At 48.2% G+C, this 22,500-nt stretch overlaps 1 long non-coding RNA gene and 2 pseudogenes across 1 annotated transcript in view; all 3 read left to right on the forward strand.

Annotated features, from left to right (window-relative positions):
* Positions 1-142, forward strand: LOC146812487 (5.8S ribosomal RNA; annotated as a pseudogene).
* A 416-nt stretch (positions 143-558) lies between these two features.
* Positions 559-2,400, forward strand: LOC146812488 (28S ribosomal RNA; annotated as a pseudogene).
* A 7,591-nt stretch (positions 2,401-9,991) lies between these two features.
* LOC146812489 (uncharacterized) overlaps positions 9,992-22,500 on the forward strand; it is a 24,735-nt gene continuing 12,226 nt past the window's right edge. The window contains exons 1-2 of the long non-coding RNA XR_014966865.1: positions 9,992-10,081; positions 10,721-10,846. This is a non-coding gene — a long non-coding RNA (uncharacterized LOC146812489). The remainder of the gene's footprint in view (positions 10,082-10,720; positions 10,847-22,500) is intronic.

Genomic DNA, 22,500 nt, shown 5'->3' on the forward strand with positions numbered 1-22,500 from the left:
GACTCTTGGTGGTGGATCACTCGGCTCGCGTGTCATTGAAGAACGCAGCTAGCTGCGAGAATTAGTGTGAATTGCAGGACACATTGATCATCGACACTTTGAACGCACCTTGCGGCCCAGGGCTATGCCTGTCTGAGGGTCGCTCGATCGACAATCGCCGCGGGGCTTCCCCAGGACGCGGCTGGGGCCGTCGCAGGGTGAGCTCCACTTCACCTTCATCCCCCCACAAGGTCAGACCCCCCGATCGCCCGTAGCAGGATCTCTCGCCGGGTCCTGCCACGGAGGTATGTCACCGGCACGCCTGGCCTCCGAGAAGGGGCCTGGAGACCGGTCCATCCCGGGGCGCCTGGCTGTGTGCCGCGCATGGCTGTCCGTGGTGTCCTACCGGCTGCCCGCACGCCCGTGCCTCGGGCGCCCTCCAGACGCGATCCGGGGAAAGAGGGTGCGCGCTGCCCGGTACGCCATGCCCCTGCTCCGGCAGGGGTCTGGCCTTCCCCGGCTCCCCCTTAACGCTCCAGCGTTTTCTTTCCGACTACGACCTCAGATCAGTCGTGGCGACCCGCTGAATTTAAGCATATTACTAAACGGAAGAAAAGAAACTAACCAGGATTCCCCCAGTAACGGCGAGTGAAGAGGGAAGAGCCCAGGACCGAATCCCCGCCCGGCGTGGGAAATGTGGCGTACAGAAGACCAACTCCCCGGCGTCGCTCAGGGGGCCCAAGTCCTTCTGATCGAGGCTCACCCTGCGGACGGTGTTAGGCCGGTAGCGGCCCCCGGCGTGCCGGGATCGGGTCTTCACGGAGTCGGGTTGCTTGGGAATGCAGCCCAAAGCGGGTGGTTATCTCCATCTAAGGCTAAATACGGGCGCGAGACCGATAGCCAACAAGTACCGTAAGGGAAAGTTGAAAAGAACTTTGAAGAGAGTTCAAGAGGGCGTGAAACCATTGAGAGGTAAACGGGTGGGGTCCGTGCAGTCTGCCCGGAGGATTCAACACGGCGGGAAGGTCGGTGGCCTGGGAGTTCCGGATCCCCTCCGCAGGACCGGTGCCCGGGCCCTACCCGGCCCCCCCCGGGCACATTTCCTCAGCGGCGGTGTGCCGCGACCGGCTCCGGGTTGGCTGGGAAGGCTTCGGGGTGGCAGGTGGCCCTCCGGACCAGGCGGAGGGTGTTACAGCCCCCCTGGCAGCAGCTTCACCGTGTCCACAGGGCTGAGGGAGATTCGACCGCCTCCGCACCCTCCCCGGGCACCTGTTCCCGGCCGCCCCTCGGGGCGCGCCGGGGCAGTTGAAGGGGGGACGGGGCCCCCTGCTCCCGGTGCGACTGTCGATTGGGGCGGACTGTTCTCAGTGCAGCCCGACTGTCGCGCCGCTGGGTCGGGAGGCCCACGCCGGGTGCCAGGGGTCTGCGGCAATGTCGGTTACCCACACGACCCGTCTTGAAACACGGACCAAGGAGTCTAACACGTGCGCGAGTCGGAGGGCCGAGCGAAACCCTGTGGCGCAATGAAGGTAAGGGACGGCGCGCGCCGGCTGAGGTGGGATCCCGCCACGTTTCCAGCGGCGGGCGAACCACCGGCACCTCTCACCCGCTCTGTCAGGGAGGTGGAGCATGAGCGACCGTGATAGAACCCGAAAGATGGTGAACTATGCCTGGGCAGTGCGAAGCCAGAGGAAACTCTGGTGGAGGTCCTTAGTGTTCCTGACGTGCAAATTGGTCGTCCGACCTGGGTATAGGGGCGAAAGACTAATCGAACCATCTAGTAGCTGGTTCCCTCTGAAGTTTCCCTCAGGATAGCTGGCGCTCGGAGCCCCCAGTTTTATCTGGTAAAGCGAATGATTAGAGGTCTTATGGCCGAAAGGATCTCAACCTATTCTCAAACTTTAAATGGGTAAGAAGCCCAGCTCGCTGGCGTGGAGCCGGGCATGGAATGCGAGTGCCTAATGGGCCACTTTTAGTAAGCAGAACTGGCGCTGCGGGATGAACCGAACGCCGGGTTAAGGCGCCCGATGCGACGCTCATCAGACCCCAGAAAAGGTGTTGGTTGATATAGACAGCAGGACGGTGGCCATGGAAGTCGAAATCCGCTAAGGAGTGTGTAACAACTCACCTGCCGAATCAACTAGCCCTGAAAATGGATGGCGCTGGATCGTTGGGCCCATTCCCGGCCATCGCCAGCGCTGAGAGCCGTGGGGGCTAAGCTGCAACAAGCAGGAGGACCGCTGCGGTGCGCATGGAACCACGGGGCGAGGGCCCAGGTGGAGCCGCCGCAGGTGCAGATCTTGATGGTAGTAGCAAATATTCAAACGAGAACTTTGAAGGCCGAAGTGGAGAAGGGTTCTGTACGAGAGTAGGGTCTGCTTTCTATGTTCACCCCCACTTTTTGCTTTTGCTTCACTGGTTTTCGACTTAGATGTGGCTGTGGGCCTGCTAATCAGACCCACAGCCCAGCTGTTCTCTCTCTAAATTCACACTATGTACTTTAGGTACATAACCCAATTGGTAAGGATCGCCCTCTAGGGCCCTGTACAGTGTACCTTAGGTACCCAGGGCATGGGTGTACCCTAGGCCTACCAGGGGCTGCAGCATGTATTATGCCACCCCTGGCTGGCCTCCCATCATGACACAACTGGCTGATCACTCAGCTGGGGCAAGGTCGTGTAATCACCCCTTGCTTAGGTATAGTATTCCTATATCTACCTCATATATAGACACATGGGTAACCTTTCAGTCACTCCTATGGCAGGCCTTAACACTCCTGAAGGCAGAGTGCTTGGTAACATGTGAGATGGTGCTCTAGCATGAGCTGAGCCTGTCTGCAGCTTTCGGAACCATGTCCTTATAACTGTTCTATGATATCGCCTACCATATACTCTTAAAGTGCCTTATAATCCTCGCGGTTATGGTAACTATGGTTTAGCTTTATCAAAACATGTTGTGTAAGGTGTCTAACACTTTGGAATACTACCCCCACACCATTTCTGGCGATGAGGATAGGATTCCCCCCTTCTAGAGGGAGAAGACATGTTGAAGACCTACTACCCGGTTAAAGTTAACCAGAGCCCCAGCATCACAAAATGGATGCTGCTGCCACAGACACAAGTCTGACCTCCTGCTGCTGGGAGTCCTTCCAGCGAGGGAGGCTTGGACAAAAGGTTTCCTGCCTTGGGAGGTGCTAGCACCACCCTAGACAGGACTTAGTGTATTAGGGCAGGGAGGGATGAAAGAAACGAGACACTGCCTGGGGCACACAAGGTGTCCCATGCATAGTCCGGTTCAAACCGGTGCTGGGGCACTCCAGCCCCAGTCCTGGCACAAAACTGGACAAAGGGAAGGGGGTGTAACCACCCCCCTCCCTGGTCCCACCCATAGGAGGGACCTAGCAGGTAACCCAGCCCCCCAGATTAGTATAAGAGTGGGCAGTGGTGGTGCGTCCATTGGGGGTGTTGGGGCGTTGCCCCACTAAGCTGGAACAGCCCCAACGCCCCCAATGGATGCACCGCCACGGCAGCTTCTATTGTTGAATCAATGAATTTCGCAGCCGAGCATTGTAGTCTGTGCCTGCCCTGGGTGTGTGTGGGCGGGGCTGCCGCTGACGTGGATAGCGGCGCGCAGCAGTCCAGCAGACAGCAGAGCAGTGGGCAATGCGCATGTCATGTTTTGGGCTCTATTCTGGAATCACGGCCCGAACATCCACAGACGTGTGTGTGTGGCACTTAGAAATTTTGACTACTACAGGTGACTGGGACCCGAGGGTGCTTCTCCTAACGCAGGCCCCGGGTTTCATTATGGGCAGGGACTAACCCTGCTCTTAAGCCAATCCTGGCGCTGCTGGCACAGTGGCAGGATTGGCTGAGTTTATTCACCGCGGTCCCTGGTGCGCTGTGCGTATGGTATGGCCAATCACACTGCGGCAATGTGAAGCCATGCAGTAGTGATTGGCCATTCCAGTCTCTACACTGTTCAGCGCACCACGTCACCGTGCCAGTGCCTGCTGCCTGCCACACGAGACGACGACACGACCACGAGGTGCGACCGTGTGAGGACTAAGTCACGGTCAGAGACAGAGAGAGTCACGAGTCGGAGCGAGCACGACGACGAGCAGACGAGACACAGTGTGCCGGAGCCAGCAGCGAGTCAGTCAGTTTTGAGTTTGACTCTAGTATGTATCACGACACTCACTATGATTGTGGAGGCTTAAGTTTTTGTATTTTTTTTTGTAATGTGTACAGTACACCGTCACGTCACCGAGCCCTTCGACTGAGGCCCAGTCCCTGACCTGACCCGTTATACATAAGAACCCCTCTCCTCACTTGCACCTACCCAGCTGAGTAGCTACTGAAGAACGGGCACCTTCGGTCCTTGCCAGCAGTCCGCCCTCAGCTGGCAGTGGCACTGACTGAGCATGGCAACTTTAGGAGCACGAGGAAGCCAGAAGGCTTTGTGATAGAAACATCCCACTAGACTGGAGAACACAAAAACATTTGGAGAGGCAATAAGCCCGAAATTTGATGTATAAACTTGTCGCTTGCCTTTAGAGGTTTACGAACATGTGTATACGTCAATGTGACGTTTCGCTGGGCAGGATTTCATTTAAAACAAGGTGCTCTTAAAACTGGATTCTTCGCCATAATAAAATGTTATTCGCCCACCACGGGGAATAAAGGTGTGTCTGTTGGTACTGAGTGCAGCTCTGCTGTAGTGTTTATTTGATTTGAGGAGTTTTATATGGCGCGAACATAACCCGTCTGGGTATCTGTGCGCTACAGAAAACATGTTAAACATACAAATGTAAAAAGGAATAAGCAAAAAACAATGCATGTGTGATGGAAATCCTTTCTGGCATGTAAGGGGGCTGCGTTGCAGCACATTTCACATCATAAGCTTGCAAAGTATGTCCCATACGGCAGGCACCTCGCCTACGCACAAGGTTTCCCGTGTTGTTGGCAGCAGAATGCGTTGTTTGCACCAAGCCAGGAAAGGTTATTATAGCGAGCCGTTTAAATGGCACATCCATTGTGAGTCATCACCGGAATAAGGATGTGACGGTGACATAAAACCGCTCGCCTTCTGGGCGGCTCGAGCCTCAGTGGTGGCAAGTCAGGTGCCTCATGATCATGCGTCATGCCAGCTGTGCCAGTTGTGTCATCTGAGCGTGTGCCTCCTCGTTCCGTTTGCTCCAACAAATTCAATGCTTTTTCCATGTCTGGAAACCTTTGCTGACAAATGACTGTACGGTACCTGTCTGTCTCATGTATAAAGTAGTCGTAGTCGAGTCCCAGGTGGCACAGGAGGCGTGGGCTCGAGGTGATGAGAGGGCAGAGACTGGCCTTTCATTCAATAGGACATTTCCCCCATGGGCCGGAGGCCGGTTTTGAAATCCCGGGACCGCTGGTGGGGTCTCTCTCCCTTGCCCCAGTTCCCTGGGGTTAATTGCAGCATCCACAGGGGGCCTAGAGAGAGGGAGAGAGGGAGACAGTTCAGAGGGGACAAGAGAAAAGAGAGGAGAGCGAGAAAATAGATGGCGAGACTGAGGCGAGCTAGAGCGAAGAGGTGAAGGGAGTGGGACTGGTTTGAGTATTTTTTGCCAGGGTGGCTTCTGGTTTCCATTCCGGCACGTTTTGCACTAGCGGTTTAAATATAATTGTCTTCATTGTATTGTTGCAATTATATAGTGCTGCAGCTGCTTACTACCCCTATGTGGGTGACTTAAGTTGGTGTGTGGTTGGGTGACTTAAGTTGGACTCTAGCCAGCCGGCGGTCCAAGCTCTGGCCTAAAAATGCTTTCTTTGTACTAATTACCCTATGCGCTAAATACCCCACCCTACTCCATGCACCTTGAAATCAGTATCTAGGAAAGATAGATGCCTGGCCAAAATGTGTTTCTCAGCAGACTGAGGAATTTTGCAAAGGTTCAACTTCTGGGGAATTGTGTATCAACATTTGTACCAACTTGACCAAAGCAAAATGCAATTTTTAGTTCTTAAAAATGTCGGGGCAGAGGTACTCAGAAATGCATTATATCACAAAGTCTGTTATGAAGCTCTGTGGTTATACTGAATAAGCAGCTACCTATGTTATATGACATGATCTCTTTATTACTGTAATAACTGCACTTTCTTAATTGCTTTATTAACCTTTCTGCTTTCTCAAATTTGCTTGAAAATGCACCATTTTCCACTCTTTTTTCAAAATGTTCTCGAGGGGAGAACCCCCCTGAACCCCCCTTAGGTTGTTCGGGCTCGCGAGCTATGCTCGCAAGCTATGCTGAAGTATGACAAACATTTTACGCCCCACCACACCACTTTCAAATATCACCGTCCGCCACTGAGAGTGGGAGCTGAGTCCCTAGGACTTTGGATTATCCTGAAAACTGCAACTTGAACAGTAACTCTGGACCTTCGACATTCGACTACGGAAGAAGACTGAAGAATCTCCCTTGTGGCCAAGGAGTGGCCACCCTGTGCAAGAAAAAACTGTCAAAACCTCTATCAGGACCTATATTACTTTTAACAGAGACCTATACAGGTTCTATCCTACCGACAACAAATCATTAGTTAAAGACACATACAATACAAAGTAATATTTACAGTCATTTTATTTTTTCTATTTTTGATTTCTTCTTCAATGATAACATCAAGTACTTTATATACAATGGACATACATATTAATTAGACCACCTAAAACAAAAATCGTATTCATAAATGTGAGTACCCCCACCAATAAGATCACAAAAATCTTCTCATCATACTCTTTATCCCAAGCATACATCAGTCATCCTCATACTATTAAAATAACAAAAACATTCAGAGGCTATACAAGGTCCAACAAAATCAAATGGGAAGAGAAACAGGCACTTTAATGGTTGTTTTCTGATGGTGCTGGATCTCTTGGTACCTCTCCTCTATAATGGTGGAAGAGGTCAGAGACAAGAAAGGAACCACTATCCTCAAACAGAGCTAGTACATCCACAACAGTATATGAGGACACGGAACCACCAATATTGGAAATCCTAGATAAAAAAGATTTGAAACATGATAACATTCCGATTTTTAACATGTTAGTCACCTGCTCTCCTCAGAAGAAATAAATATTTTGAGTAAAGGGCTATCATTTGTGCCCAGTACGCAGCCTGATATTTTCAAACTCCATAAAGATCTTTTCTCTTTCTTCCGTAAAATAAGGCTTAAAAAATATATGTCTGATACTAACCCATCAGAACAAGAGATTAACTACTCTGGCTGCAAGCTGCCCTCTAAATTTACTCCATCATTAGATATGGTAGGGCCTGAGGTGGCAATCTTTGAGAAATCAGTTTTAAAGGAAATTGAAAGAATTCTCAAATATGTTCCTCATACCAACTCTAATTTGACGCTCACTGAAAAGACTGCCCTCAATGATCTACAAAACAACTCCTCCATTACGATCAAACCCTGTGACAAAGCAGGAGGGATAGTCATCATGGATAGTGACATCTACACAGAGAAAATGAAATCCATGCTATGGATACCAGATCACTATCGCAGAGTGCATAGATCGGTTTTGCTAGATTTAAAAATACTCATTAATAACAGTACAGCCAAAGCTTTCAGCGATGGCTACATTTGTCAGAAAGAGTTGGATTTTCTAACTAAAAAACATACAGTCGTTCCCGTTTTATACGGAGTCCCCAAAACACACAAAAATGTCACGGATCCGCCTATGAGACCTATTATCTCATCCATCAACTCCTGTACCGAACCACTCTCACAATATGTGGATTCTTTCCTCTGTCCACTTACCAAACTCTATGCCTCTTACATCAAAGACACTGGACACATGATAGCGACTGTAGAACATCTACCCTTTAATAACAAGACACAATATCTGGTCACTCTGGATATAGAATCATTATATACAAACATTCCCCAAGATCAAGCAATAGAAGCAGTGGCAGCGCTTCTAGCTAGAATCCCGGGTGAAAGACCTAACAAATTCATTCTGGAATGTCTTGATATTGTATTACATAACAACTTTTTTGAATTTAGAGATGATCTTTTCCATCAGATCAAAGGTACCAGTATGGGCGCTTCATGTGCTCCTAGTGTAGCAAATATATACATGGGGGAGTTTGAATTAAAACACATTTTCAACGAAATAGCCCCTTTCAATGAGAATATACAGGTATGGCATAGATTCATAGATGATATCTTTTTCATCTGGTCAGGTGATGAACAAGACCTACTACAATTTATTGAGTGGCTTAACCTCAGTGATAAGAATCTCAAGTTTACTGCCAAATACTCAGCAGATAAAGTGGAGTTCCTAGATATTTGGATCAAAAATGGCAAAGGCAACATCGAAGTAAGTCTTTTTAGAAAACCTACTGCTAAAAACACCATCTTACAGCATAGTAGTTTTCATCCGAGTTGCCAAAAGGACTCTATCCCCTTTGGGGAATTTTTGAGAATTAGGCGTAACTGTACCAGCTTAAGTGAGTTCACCTTTCATGCTGAAGGACTTCAAAAGAGATTACTTCACAGAGGATATCCCAGACGATTAGTGAGACACTCCATGAAACGCGCTAAATATTATAACAGAGACGCGTTGATCTCCGGGAGAGAAAAACAACCACTTGAGAAAATCGTCTGTGTGGTCAACCATTCAAGTCTTAATAACAAAATTCAGAAGGTACTACACAGAAATTGGAAAATTCTCAATGCTAATGGAGAAGACAGTGCTCTAGTCCAACCCACTGTAGCATTCAGGAGAAATCCTAATTTGAGAGACAGATTGGTACATAGTAGACCATGTATACACAAAGAAGAACAAATGACCATTGATGGACACCCTCCCATCCTAGGGAACCATAGATGTGGCAATTGCCATGCGTGTTCCTCAGCTATTACTACTCAAATCTGCACTTATGGCACCAAAACAGCAAAACTGAAAAGCCATACTAATTGCAGAAGTAGTAACATAGTCTATCTAATACTCTGTCCTTGTGGATTATGGTATATAGGAGAGACAGGCAGAGAGTTCAGAACGAGATTGTCTGAACATAAATCAGCCATTAGAACTGGCAAAAGACAAGCACCCATGGTAAGTCACTTCCTGGATTTTCACCATAATGAAAAAGAGCTTCAATGGCTTATCTTGGAGAAAATCATCCCTAAGGCTGGACGGGATACAGACAAAGTTAGAAGAGATGGAGAATCCTTTTGGATTTTTCACTTTGACACAGTTCGAAGAGGTCTCAATGAAGAAATTGTGTGGCTAGTCACATAATTCCTTCATAGTATACCTTATGCGCTTTTATGATATACATCCACCAGAAGTAGCATTGATCTTTGACATGTATTCTTAGCTTAGTTAACCCAACCAATGAGCTTACAATAAGGAACCCTATGGGTTATTTGGCAAAACGAGCTTTTACCCAAACGCCTGCTAGTATTCTTTGCTCATCCTTAGCATTTAACATCTTTTAGGCCCACCAATTTGATCATACCCCCCCTTCTTTAGGGGTTTGTAGCCCATTGTTATTCATCTCAATATGGCTGCCTTATCGACAGGCTTTGATTATAAGAGTTATTCCAAAGAGACCAGTCTCGCGAAACTCCGCTAGTCTATTTCTAACTACTCACAACGTGTTCACGTTGCAATACGTAGGTTGTTACGGGAGGAAAAATCTTTCCTTGGACTTACTATTAACCATGTGATATCAGTATTTTTGTTTCACAAGACTAAAACCGTCGTTGTGAACAGCAGTATTTTCTATTCTTTATGGCGGTGCTTTTTTAGACTATTTATCATTACCAACGTGTTATCATTTTTAAACTAATTGTGTCACGCTCACATATTGGTTGCTCATTACGTTTAAACTTCTTGGGAGCGTTCCACAGTATAATATGTCGCCCATGTTCTCAATCATCATTCTATAGACCGCAGTATTTGCCTACGCGGCCTTTCTGGAATTCTCGCGAGCTTTCCTTGGCCAATTAACAAATACTCTCAGATTTAAGATCCGGTGGTGGCTCGTTTCATTAGCTTTGCTGAGCGTTCCGACTGCGATGCGTGATTCATGCTGAAACGTTGCTGTAATTAGGTAAGCCCCGTAGCACCTATTTCGTGTGTGAGGAATTGTTTGTCATTTCTCTTTTTTAATCTATCTAGAGATAAGCTTCGCACTCTCAGGCAGGTACCTACTTCACGGACAAGCCAGCGCTTGATTTATTCACGCAGTTACTATTCTCCGTGTTGCAAATGTCACTACTCTCTTCTGTTATTCGTATCCATTTTAATATAAGACTTTTAGTCCTTTCGGTGCATCTACGTTGTTCAGAATACTCCTCTAGCTTCTTGAATCGCTTTCATATGCAGTAGCTGTACCACGGCCTTTAGATAACGTAATTTCAGTGCTTCACATGTTTCCCAACCGCTGCGTTTAGTCTCATGTTTGCCAATAACTGATTAATAAATAACGAGAGTACTATTGTAGATTTCCCACGTGGCTCGGCCGCTATCATTGATATTGTTGATAATGGGTGTCATATAAATAGATTTGTCAGGAACCGTCCTCTAAACCTTGTATATCCAAACCTAGTGTCGCCATTATCCCTTTCAGTTAGTCACAATAGAAGTCTAAACCATTACCTTCTCTAATAATTATCCTTTTGTAGAGCTTTTAAACACAAATAGTAACAAACTTACTAGATTTTTTTTGTGTTTTTTTTCTGTTGTTTAGCTGTTGCGAGATTCAATTGCTCCATATACAGCTCAGCAGCCAACTCCGTGGAATTTAAAAGAGGTTGCTGTTTCTGCCATCCGCAGACTGATTAGTACAATTCACTATCCTTTCAAATATAATAGGGTAAGCATGTTTTTGTGATCCTTAGCCCAAACGAGTCTGTATTTTTAAATGAGATGTCTTTCACTTATATATTGCTTTATAATCTAGACACAGACTGGTCTATATGTGAACTGGATAAATAGGAGTGTTCCTGACACTACCAAAACGACTAGTATTCACAGTCGAGCTAACCTGTCGTTTCCACTTCAGGTAGTTCTTTCAGACATGCACAGTATATTAGCTTTTCAACCTATTCTCAGATCTATTATGATTCAACTCTATCTTAGCACATAGTTGAAGGTTTTACTTCTCTTCTATACTCAATACACATTTGTCATATCTTTTCTAACACGCTGGGTGTGCTGTATCTTATAGGTGATATGACTAATGTGAACTGGTGATTTACCTGGGATAATTGAAGTCCAATGTATTACTAAATATGTCTTCCTGCCCATTATTAAAGTGTTGCATTTAATTTTCCACAGACACCCCCTTCAATTTTAAGGGCTTTCTTCCCTCTTATTGTTGGTCCTGAGGAAGGTGGTTCTCCACCGAAACGCGCGTAGGCCAAGACCTTGACCTTTTCCACCATTATAGAGGAGAGGTCCCAAGAGATCCAGCTCCATAAGAAAACAACCATTAAAGTGCCTGTTTCTCTTCCCATTTGATTTTGTGGGACCTTGTATAGCTTCTGAATGTTTTTGTTATTTTAATAGTATGAGGATGACTGATGTATGCTTGGGATAGAGAGTATGATGAGAAGATTTTTGTGATCTTATTGGTGGGGGTACTCACATTTATGAATAAGATTTTTGTTTTACGTGGTCTAATTAATATGTATGTCCATTGTATATAAAGTACTTGATGTTATCATTGAAGAAGAAATCAAAAATTGAAAAAATAAAATGACTGTAAATATTACTTTGTATCGTATGTGTCTTTAACTAATGATTTGTTGTCGGCAGGATAGAACCTGTATAGGTCTCTGTTAAAAGTAATAAAGGTCCTGATAGAGGTTTTGACTGTTTTTTCTTGCCCTTTTTCCCCCCCTTCTCTTGGACCTTAAGTAATTTCAGGGGGGGCCTTTCCCTTAATAATCAGTGGCCACCCTGTGCAAACAGGCACCAACAAGCGACCTGCCGTTTCCTTTGCCCAAGTTATACGAGGAACCGACTGCAGAGCCCAACCAGCGCCTTGACTTCCAGACTTCTCCGACCCTGATCCACATCCACAGCAAAGCTGAGATCCGTGGAGGTGACGACAGACATGGGACCGGCTTCCTGGGAAAATTGGCTACTAGCTTCCAGCGCAGCTTCTGAGGCATCCTCAAAGTTGTGCTCTGGGGATTGAGAAGCCCCGACCCCGAGCACTATCTGCACCGAAGATCAGCCCTCCACACTCCACGAGTTCTGCGTGGGGCCCTTCTGCATTTTCCTGCCCGACGCGTCTGTCCTGTTGCTTGCCCGTTGGCTAGTAACCTCAGTGACAACGAACCCTTGACTTTCCACCACTGGTTTGGCTCCTCCAGACTGGCCCTTGCTTCCCTGTGAAAGAGAAGCACCTCAGGCCTTCCTGGTCTGCAACAGAAGCAAAGCCTTCATCCTGCGTGGGTTGCGCTTGCCAAGGCTTGTTGGGTCCGAACTTGACAACGACGTCGCCAACAGCAAGAGCCTTCGTGGGACAGCTCGCCTCATGGTTCTAGTTGTCCTCGACGCCTCCTGGTACCCGTGGCTGCTGCGACAAGCTTCACCTCTTCACCTGCATCTTCACGACATCGCCTGGTTCCTTCTCGGCTCCTGGCTGGTGACCTAGACTCTGTCCCTTCTGCTTGCAGGTACCCTCCTTCTTGATTCCAACCTTGGAATCCACCGGACACTCTTCACTGACTGCCTGTCAGCACCTTTTCTTCAGGCATCCATAGGAGTCGACGACGAAACCCGACGCAAGTTCACACCTATGCACCCGCAGCCCGTGGGCTAGGTAAACTGAGTACTCCGGTGCTCACAAGGGTATTGACTATCCTAGGGTCTAGTTTCCAAATCTCTAACTCCTAGCTCTTTCCGAAGTGTCCTAAAACTCTTTATTTCTAAACATCACTATTTATATCGACTTTAACGCATTACGCGTGAGTGTTTCCACTCTGCACCTGAATCCCGTGGGCCTCCCACTGCCTAGCAACTGGTAGTATAGTGTAGCCCCAGCGATTCCCTAGGCCTAGGCCTAACCTGTGTTCGTGACAGTGGTCCTTATACCACTTACTTAGTATATGGTTTGCGTGGCCCCTAGGGTCTAACTGTATTACTTACCTGCGTGACTTATGTATGCTTAAATAAGACTGTGTTGTACTTACCTCGAATCTCATAGAGAGTGCTGAGGGTATTTTGACTAGAATAAATACATCCTATTTTTATATATATCTGTTGTGGTGTCCTTTCATTTGGTATTCAAGGGATTGCAAATGGTATAACAGCTGGCTTCACATGCCATACAGAGTTTAGTCTAAGACTGCTCTTGTCCATGCTACCACTAGGATAGCTGGTCTATAAGGTTGACTTTACAACCAATCACCATAAGGGTTGTTTGGACTGATACAACGTGTACACTAGAACTAGTGACATCATATATCAGGCCAACTTCTCACATTGGTGAGCAGCGGTTGGGATCTGAGCTTGCTGTTGTGATACCATTGCAATCTTGAGATATCAAATTGAAAGATCACAAGGATATTTGTCAGGTACATATAACATAGCTTATAAATACTTAAGTTCTACTGAACTTAGTTGTTGTAGGTTGAAGGGCCTAGCACACCCTGACTACAACTACTAGAGAGGTTTTAGTAGATACAACTAGTGTAGGTAGGTGCACACACCACACCCTCACTAGATCATGTCTCTGAGAGGAGATCAAGATGATTCTCTCTCAGGAGGGGGATATCCTAAAAAGATACCCTCTAGATATGATACCCTAACGTTTCAGGAGATGAGACAATTGTGTACCTCCAGAAAGTTAAAACAGGGTTCAAACCCTACCCTCATTTATCTAGTGGAGATCTTAGAAGAGTATGATGCTCAGAGAGCCTCCCAGGATGGTACCTTAGGTACCAATGAGGGTCTGCCCTCTACAGAAGACTCCCCTCACAATACTGATCAAGATGAGTCAGCAGGGACTTCAGAAGATGATGTAGACAGCCAGGTCCAAGTTAGGAGACGTAGCCAGGCTAACTTAAGCCTACATGGGAGTCAGAATGGGGTCCCCCCATTCAGACCCTCAAGTGGACTTAACCAGAGAAGCAGGAGAGGAAGATCCCCTTCCAGGGAATCTATCCACTCCCATGTCTCTAATAGCTCCAATGCCTCTTCTCACAGGGGAATGACTTCTCCACAGAGAAAAGAGCATCAGGCCAGAATGAGGGAAGTCAATCTGAGGATTGAAAGGGACGAACTTGCCCTTGCCAAAGAGAGACTTGCTCTGGCCAGAGAGAAAAAGTTAAGTGGGTTAGGACCCACTGGTGGCAGCACTATCCCTAAAGATAGAGACAGGACCTATGACAATAGAAACCTGAGCAAGATTGTCCCTCCCTACAAGTGTGGGGATGACATCCACAAATGGATAACTGCTTTGGAGAGGGCTTGCAAAGTACAGCAGGTACCCCAAAGTCAGTGGGCAGCTATCTTGTGGCTCTCCTTCTCTGAGAAAGGTAGAGACAAGCTCCTCACAGTTAGTGATGAGGATGCTGACAATTACACTGTCCTGAAGAGTGCTCTGATTGATGGGTTTGGCCTAACCACTGAACAATACAGGTTGTTGTTCAGGGATACCCAGAAGACACAGACTCAGGACTGGACTGACTTTGTAGATTGTGCCACTAAGGCTTTGGAAGGCTGTTTATTGGGTAGTAAGGTTAAGGACTATACAGGATTGTATAATTTGATCATGAGAGAGCAAATCCTTAACAACTGTCAAAACCAGCTGCTGCATCAACACTTGATTGACTCTGACCTAACTTCTCCCCAAGAATTTGGAAAGAAGGCAGATAGGTGGGTCAGGACTAGAGTTAAGCAGAAAAACCAGAACCAGGGCGGTGATCAGAAAAAGGCAGACCAGAAGGGTAATGAGAAGAAATCAAAAGACCAGAAGTCTTCACCAGGCCCCCAAAAGGCTCAGAGGGAGGGTGGTCCCAAAAAGGATAAAAAGAAAGATGGCCAAAAGAAACCTTGGTGTAACTATTGTAAGTCCAATTCCCATTGGTTTAGTGAATGCACCAAAAAGGACAAGCCCCCAGCCACCATTGCCCCTAAGGCAACTGTACCCCCTAGTCCAGCTGTAAGTGGTGGTTCCCAGCAAAAGGATGTAATAGGGTTAACCCTGGGAACTGAAGTGGATTCTGGCCTAGTCAGAATACCCACTCAGGCTGTTCTGATCTGTGATGGGGACATAGCTTTGTCCTCTACTGTGGGTCCCAGTAACCTGGGCAAGTACAGACAGACTCCTTTAATCAACAATAGAATGGCTCAGGCCTACAGGGACACAGGTGCTAGAGTCACAATGGTGACACCTGCCTTTGTGGACCCTGGACAGATCATGCTAGGTGAGAATTACCTAGTGACCAACGCTAGCAATGCCACTACCTCCCATAGTGTGGCAATTGTTAACTTCTCCTGGGGAGGGGTAACTGGCCTCAAGAAAGTTGTGGTGAGTTCAGATCTTCCTGTAGAGTGTCTGTTGGGAAATGACCTTGAAACTTCAGTGTGGGCTGAAGTGGAGTATAGGACCCATGCAGAAATGCTGGGAATAGATGCACATGTCCTTGCTGTGACTAGGTCACAGGCCAAAAAGTGCAACACGGAACAAGTGCTGGATCCTGGGACAATGGACCATACACAACCCAAGAGAACGAGCAGTAGGGTTCAGGCTGTGCCTTCCCCCTGCCTCAGGTAGAGAGTCAGCCCTCACAGGAGGATGATTCTGAGGTCCCTGAAGGAACTGTCCTAGAAGAACTGGAACCTGACCAGGTTGAGTTTCTTGGGACAGGGGGACCTTCAAGGGCAGATCTGAGGCAGGCACAATTAGACTGTCCTTCTCTTGAACCCCTCAGACAGCAGGCTGCTGCTGAGGCTGCAGGGAATGCTCAAGGTACCCATAGAGTGTGTTGGGATGAAGGGCTGCAGTACTCAGAGGCTAGAGACCCCAAGCCTGGTGCGTCCAGGAGGTTGGTCATACCATTGAGTTTCAGAGGCTTCCTTCTTACCTTGGCCCATGATATTCCACTTGCAGGACACTTAGGCCAGAATAAGACTTGGGACAGACTTGTCCCTCACTTTCACTGGCCTCACATGTCAGAAGATACCAAGGAGTTTTGTCGCTCCTGTGTCACCTGCCAAGCCAGTGGCAAATCAGGTGGCACCACAAAGCCCCCCCTCATACCACTACCTGTGGTGGGGGTTCTCTTTGAGAGAGTGGGGATAGACATTGTTGGACCAATGGACCCCCAAACAGCATCTGGGCACAGATTCATACTGGTGATAGTGGACCATGCCACCAGGTACCCAGAAGCTATACCCCTGAGGACCACAACAGCTCCTGTTGTGGCCAGGGCCCTGCTTTGAGTGTTCTCCAGAGTGGGGTTTCCAAAGGAGGTTGTTTCTGACAGAGGTGCTAACTTCATGTGAGGATATTTGACTGCAATGTGGAAGGAGTGTGGTGTTAACTACAAATTCACTACACCCTATCACCCACAATGCAATGGGCTTGTTGAAAGGTTCAACAAGACCCTAAAAGGGATGATAAAAGGTTTACCAGACAAGCTTAGGCGAAGATGGGACATCCTTTTACCCGGCCTTCTGTTTGCTTACAGAGAGGTCCCACAAAAGGGGGTTGGCTACAGCCCTTTTGAGCTTTTGTTTGGGCATCCTGTAAGGGGACCCCTGTGTCTAGTAAGGGAAGGATGGGAGAGACCTCTCAGACAACCCAAACTGGATATAGTGGATTATGTACTTGGCCTCCGCTCCAGGATGGCAGAGTATATGAAGAAGGCTTCTAAAAACCTTGAGGCAAGCCAAGAACTCCAAAAAGCTTGGCATGACCAAAAGGCTGTGCTGACTGTGTACCAGCCAGGACAGAAAGTGTGGGTGTTGGAGCCAGTGGTCCCAGCAGCACTCCAGGACAAATGGTCTGAACCCCACACTATTGTTGAACAGAAGGGAGAAGTCACCTACTTGGTGGACCTTGGGACTCCCAGAAGCCCCCACAGGGTGCTTCATGTCAACAGGTTAAAGGCTTATGTTGACAGGGCAGACATGGGCTTACTCATGGCTACCAATGAGGGGCAGGAGGAAGAGAGTGACCCTCTCCCAGACCTGCTGACTCAGAACCCTGATGATGGTTCAGTTGATGGTGTAGTCTTTAATGACAGCCTCACTAACCATCAGCAACAGGACTGCAGACAAGTTCTACAGGCCTATAGACATATGTTCTCTCTGACCCTAAGTCAGACAAACTGGTGCACCCATGAGGTGGACACTGGTGACAGTCTGCCTGTGAAGAGTAAAATCTACAGGCAACCTGACCATGTCAGGGACTGCATAAAGATTGAGGTACAAAAGATGTTGGAGCTGGGAGTCATTGAACCTTCAGAGAGCACTTGGGCTAGTCCTGTAGTTCTGGTGCCAAAACCTCACACCCAAGATGGTAAGAGAGAGATGAGGTTTTGCGTGGATTACAGAGGTCTCAATGCTGTCACTAGGACAGATGCCCACCCAATACCTAGGGCAGATCAGCTCATTGACAGATTGGCAGCTGCCAAGTTTTTGAGTACATGTCGGGTTCCTCAGCTCCTCAGGATCGGAACGATGCTCATTATGGTCCACCCCTCGATAGCTTCAAGTCTGATGGCTATTATAGCGCAGATCATTGAAGTGATCGAGTGAGGGAAGGAAAGGGAGGGGACAGCAGGGAAGGAGATCTGAAATGAGATAAGAACATCACGTTATAAACACTACTCCTCCTCCCACCACTCTGCCCTCCTAGGTTTTATGTGAATGTGACTCTCTAATAACCAATAACTACCTGTAAAGAAAATAACGAGGTGCGAATTTCATCAAGTGTGACCTTGGGCGTTTCACCCCCAGCTCGAGGGTCCTGAGGACAAGGCTTGATTCACAATAAGAACCTAAATGTACTACTATAAGAAAGATGACAGGATTAGTCACACGCCACCACTACACTCAGGTTATTCTCACTATTCAAGTATTTCTTGTCTGATTCAACACATACCCATATGTCATTGGTTATTGCATCGCAGAGGAAGCATGAGCACTTCGTGACTCACCCACAATCCCCTGCTATGGAAACATAATCAGGACAGTTTATACGCGAATCCCTTTCTTCGCGTGACACAAACAATAGAGTAACCAACACAAATCCCACTCACCACACACTCGTGTGTGGACTGTTATAGCCCAAAGTTCCGTGTTATCCTCCACACGGTCTTACTGTAAGTCAAGCATATGCTTAATTGCCCTTGGGATGGATATCTCTCTGACTCCGGTATTCCTACCACTCGCATGAGCCTACAAACGTGTGGCTCTCCAACGAGGAGGAATACCAGGTGAGTATTATCCACGCAGTGCCCTGCTAGCAACAATTACATCCATGCGTAACCTGGTAGCTTTAAAGGGGTATCTACTAGCCAAGCAGCCGATGAAGTAGAAAGCGAGGTGGTGCACAGCATCCTTACCGCGTCTGCCACCCGTATCAAACCAAAGGAAACAGAGGATTGAAAACTCCTTCCAAGCGTTCGCCCCCTGGAAATGTATTGTATAGCGGGGACCAAGACCGAAGATTTCTCCCCGTGGACTGTCTCCGCTCTGCACCACCACCAAATCCTTTGACGTCGCTGAACGAATCTCAGCCGAAAGTACGAGGACCGCAACCAAGATGCGCTGCGTCCTCTCAGCACACAGGATAATCGGCAATGCCGCCAGCGTGGAAGCGCTCTATGAAGCCTTCCGCGTCTGCGCGCGCATGCCGTACTCGCTAAGGCTCTTGGGACATGTAGTCTCTGAGCGATCTACCGCGATGCCCAAGACGTGAACCCCTGGTTGGTTTGGCAGTGCGTGTTCCTGACAGTACATTTGACCTGACAGCAGGCTACTGGCAAATCAGACTAGCTGAGAGTGCAAAGGCCAAAACTGCTTTCTCAACCCCAGGAGGACATTATCAATTTGTGGTAATGCCCTTTGGCTTGAAGAATGCACCTGCCACTTTCCAAAGGTTGGTGAATCAAGTCCTTACAGGCCTGGATGACTACTGTGCAGCTTATCTTGATGATATTGCTGTCTTTAGCTCCACCTGGGAGGATCACCTGGTCCACCTGAGGAATGTTTTAGAGGCCCTGCAAAAGGCAGGCCTCACTATCAAGGCCACTAAGTGCCAGATAGGGCAGAGCAAGGTTGTGTACCTGGGCCACCTAGTAGGTGGGGGTCAGGTTCAAGCACTGGAGAGCAAGATCCAGACCATAAAGAACTGGACTCCTCCAATTACCCAGACACAGGTCAGAGCTTTCTTGGGCCTGACTGGGTACTACAGAAAGTTTGTTAAGAACTATGGGTCCATTGTGACACCACTTAATGACTTGACCTCTAAGAAGATGCCAAAGAAAGTTCAGTGGACAGTAAGCTGTCAGAAGGCATTTGATGACCTGAAGCAGGCCATGTGCACTGCACCTATTCTGAAAAGTCCAGACTACTCCAAAGAGTTCATTGTCCAGTCAGATGCTTCTGAGTTGGGTGTGGGAGCTGTTCTTTCACAACTGAATATAGATGGTCAAGACCAGCCCATTGCTTTTATTAGTAGAAGGCTGACCCCTAGAGAGAAACGTTGGTCAGCTATTGAGAGGGAGGCCTTTGCTGTGGTTTGGGCCCTGAAGAAGCTGAGGCCATACCTGTTTGGCACTCACTTCAAGATTCAGACAGACCATAAGCCCCTCTTGTGGCTAAATCAGATGAAGGGTGAAAATCCCAAACTTCTTAGGTGGTCCATTTCCCTACAGGGGATGGACTTCACAGTGGAACATAGATCTGGGACTGACCATGCCAATGCAGATGGACTCTCCAGATATTTCCACTTAGAACATGAAGACTCAACTGGTCAAGGTTAGTTTAATGTCCCTAAGTTTGTGGGGGGGGGGTTGTGTAGGAGAGTAGGGTCTGCTTTCTATGTTCACCCCCACTTTTTGCTTTTGCTTCACTGGTTTTTGACTTAGATGTGGCTGTGGGCCTGCTAATCAGACCCACAGCCCAGCTGTTCTCTCTCTAAATTCACACTATGTACTTTAGGTACATAACCCAATTGGTAAGGATCACCCTCTAGGGCCCTGTACAGTGTACCTTAGGTACCCAGGGCATGGGTGTACCCTAGGCCTACCAAGGGCTGCAGCATGTATTATGCCACCCCTGGCTGGCCTCCCATCATGACACAACTGGCTGATCACTCAGATGGGGCAAGGTCGTGTAATCACCCCTTGCTTAGGTATAGTATTCCTATATCTACCTCATATATAGACACATGGGTAACCTTTCAGTCACTCCTATTGCAGGCCTTAACAATCCTGAAGGCAGAGTGCTTGGTAACATGTGAGATGGTGCTCTAGCATGAGCTGAGCCTGTCTGCAGCTTTCGGAACCATGTGCTTATAGCTGTTCTATGATATCGCCTACCATATACTCTTAAAGTGCCTTATAATCCTCGCGGTTATGGTAACTAGGGTTTGGCTTTATCAAAACATGTCGTGTAAGGTGTCTAACACTTTGGAATACTACCCCCACACCATTTCTGGTGATGAGGATAGGATTCCCCCCTTCTAGAGGGAGAAGACATGTTGAAGACCTACTACCCGGTTAAATTTAACCAGAGCCCCAGTATCACAAAATGGATGCTGCTGCCACAGACACAAGTCTGACCTCCTGCTGCTGGGAGTCCTTCCAGTGAGGGAGGCTTGGACAAAAGGTTTCCTGCCTTGGGAGGTGCTAGCACCACCCTAGACAGGACTTAGTGTATTGGGGCAGGGAGGGATGAAAGAAACGAGACACTGCCTGGGGCACACAAGGTGTCCCATGCATAGTCCGGTTCAAACCGGTGCTGGGGCACTCCAGCCCCAGTCCTGGTGCGAAACTGGACAAAGGGAAGGGGGTGTAACCACCCCCCTCCCTGGTCCTACCCATAGGAGGGACCTAGCAGGTTACCCAGCCCTCCCAGATCAATATAAGAGTGGGAGCTGAGTTCCTAGGGGACTTTGGATTATCCTGAAAACTGCAACTTCAACAGAAACTCTGGACCTTTGACATTCGACTACGGAAGAAGACTGAAGAATCTCCCTTGTGGCCAAGGAGTGGCCACCCTGTGCAAACAGGCACCAACAAGCGACCTGCCGTTTGCTTTGCCCAAGTTCTACGAGGAATCGACTGCAGAGCCCGACCAGCGCCTTGACTTCCAGATTTCTCCGACCCTGATCCACATCACCAGCAAAGCTGAGATCCGTGGAGGCGACGAGAGACGTGGGACCGGCTACCTGGGAAAATTGGCTACTAGCTTCCAGCGCAGCTTCTGAGGCATCCTCGAAGTTGTGCTCTGGGGATTGAGAAGCCCCAACCCCGAGCACCATCTGCACCGAAGATCAGCCCTCCACACTCCACGAGTTCTGCGTGGGGCCCTTCTGCATTTTCCTGCTTGACGCGTCTGTCCGGTTGCTTGCCCGTTGGCTAGTAACCTCAGTGACGATGAACCCTTGACTTTCCACCGCTGGTTTGGCTCCTCCAGACTGGCCCTTGCTTCCCTGTGAAACAGAAGCACCTCAAGCCTTCCTGGTCTGCAACAGAAGCGAATCCTTCATCCTGCGTGGGTTGCGCTTGCCAAGGCTTGTTGGGTCCGAACTCGACAATGACGCCGCCAACAGCAAGAGCCCTCGTGGGACAGCTCGCCTCCTGGTTCTAGTCATCCTCGACGCCTCCTGGTACCTGTGGCTGCTGCGACAAGCTTCACCTCTTCACCTGCATCTTCATGACATCGCCTGGTTCCTTCCTGGTTCCTTCCTGGCTCCTGGCTGGTGACCTAGACTCTGTCCCTTCTGCTTGCAGGTACCCTCCTTCTTGATTCCAACCTTGGAATCCACCGGACACTCTTCACTGACTGCCTATCAGCACCTTTTCTTCAGGCATCCATAGGAGTCGACGACGAAACCCAACGCAAGTTCACACCTATGCACCCGCAGCCCGTGGGCTAGGTAAACTGAGTACTCCGGTGCTCACAAGGGTATTGACTTTCCTAGGGTCTAGTTTCCAAGTCTCTAACTCCTAGCTCTTTCCGAAGTTCCCTAAGACTCTTTACTTCCAAACATCACTATTTCTATCGACTTTTACGCATTACGCGTGAGTGTTTCCACTCTGCACCTGAATCCCGTGGGCCTCCCACTTCTTAACCTTTGGTAGTATAGTGTAGCCCCAGCGATTCCCTAGGCCTAGGCCTAACCTGTGTTCGTGACAGTGGTCCTTATACCACTTACTTAGTATATGGTTTGCGTGGCCCCTAGGGTCTAACTGTATTACTTACCTGTGTGACTTATGTATGCTTAAATAAGACTGTGTTGTACTTACCTCGAATCTCATAGAGAGTGCTGAGGGT

The sequence above is a fragment of the Triturus cristatus genome, chromosome 7 (assembly GCF_964204655.1).
Source record: "Triturus cristatus chromosome 7, aTriCri1.1, whole genome shotgun sequence".
Taxonomy (NCBI): domain Eukaryota; kingdom Metazoa; phylum Chordata; class Amphibia; order Caudata; family Salamandridae; genus Triturus; species Triturus cristatus.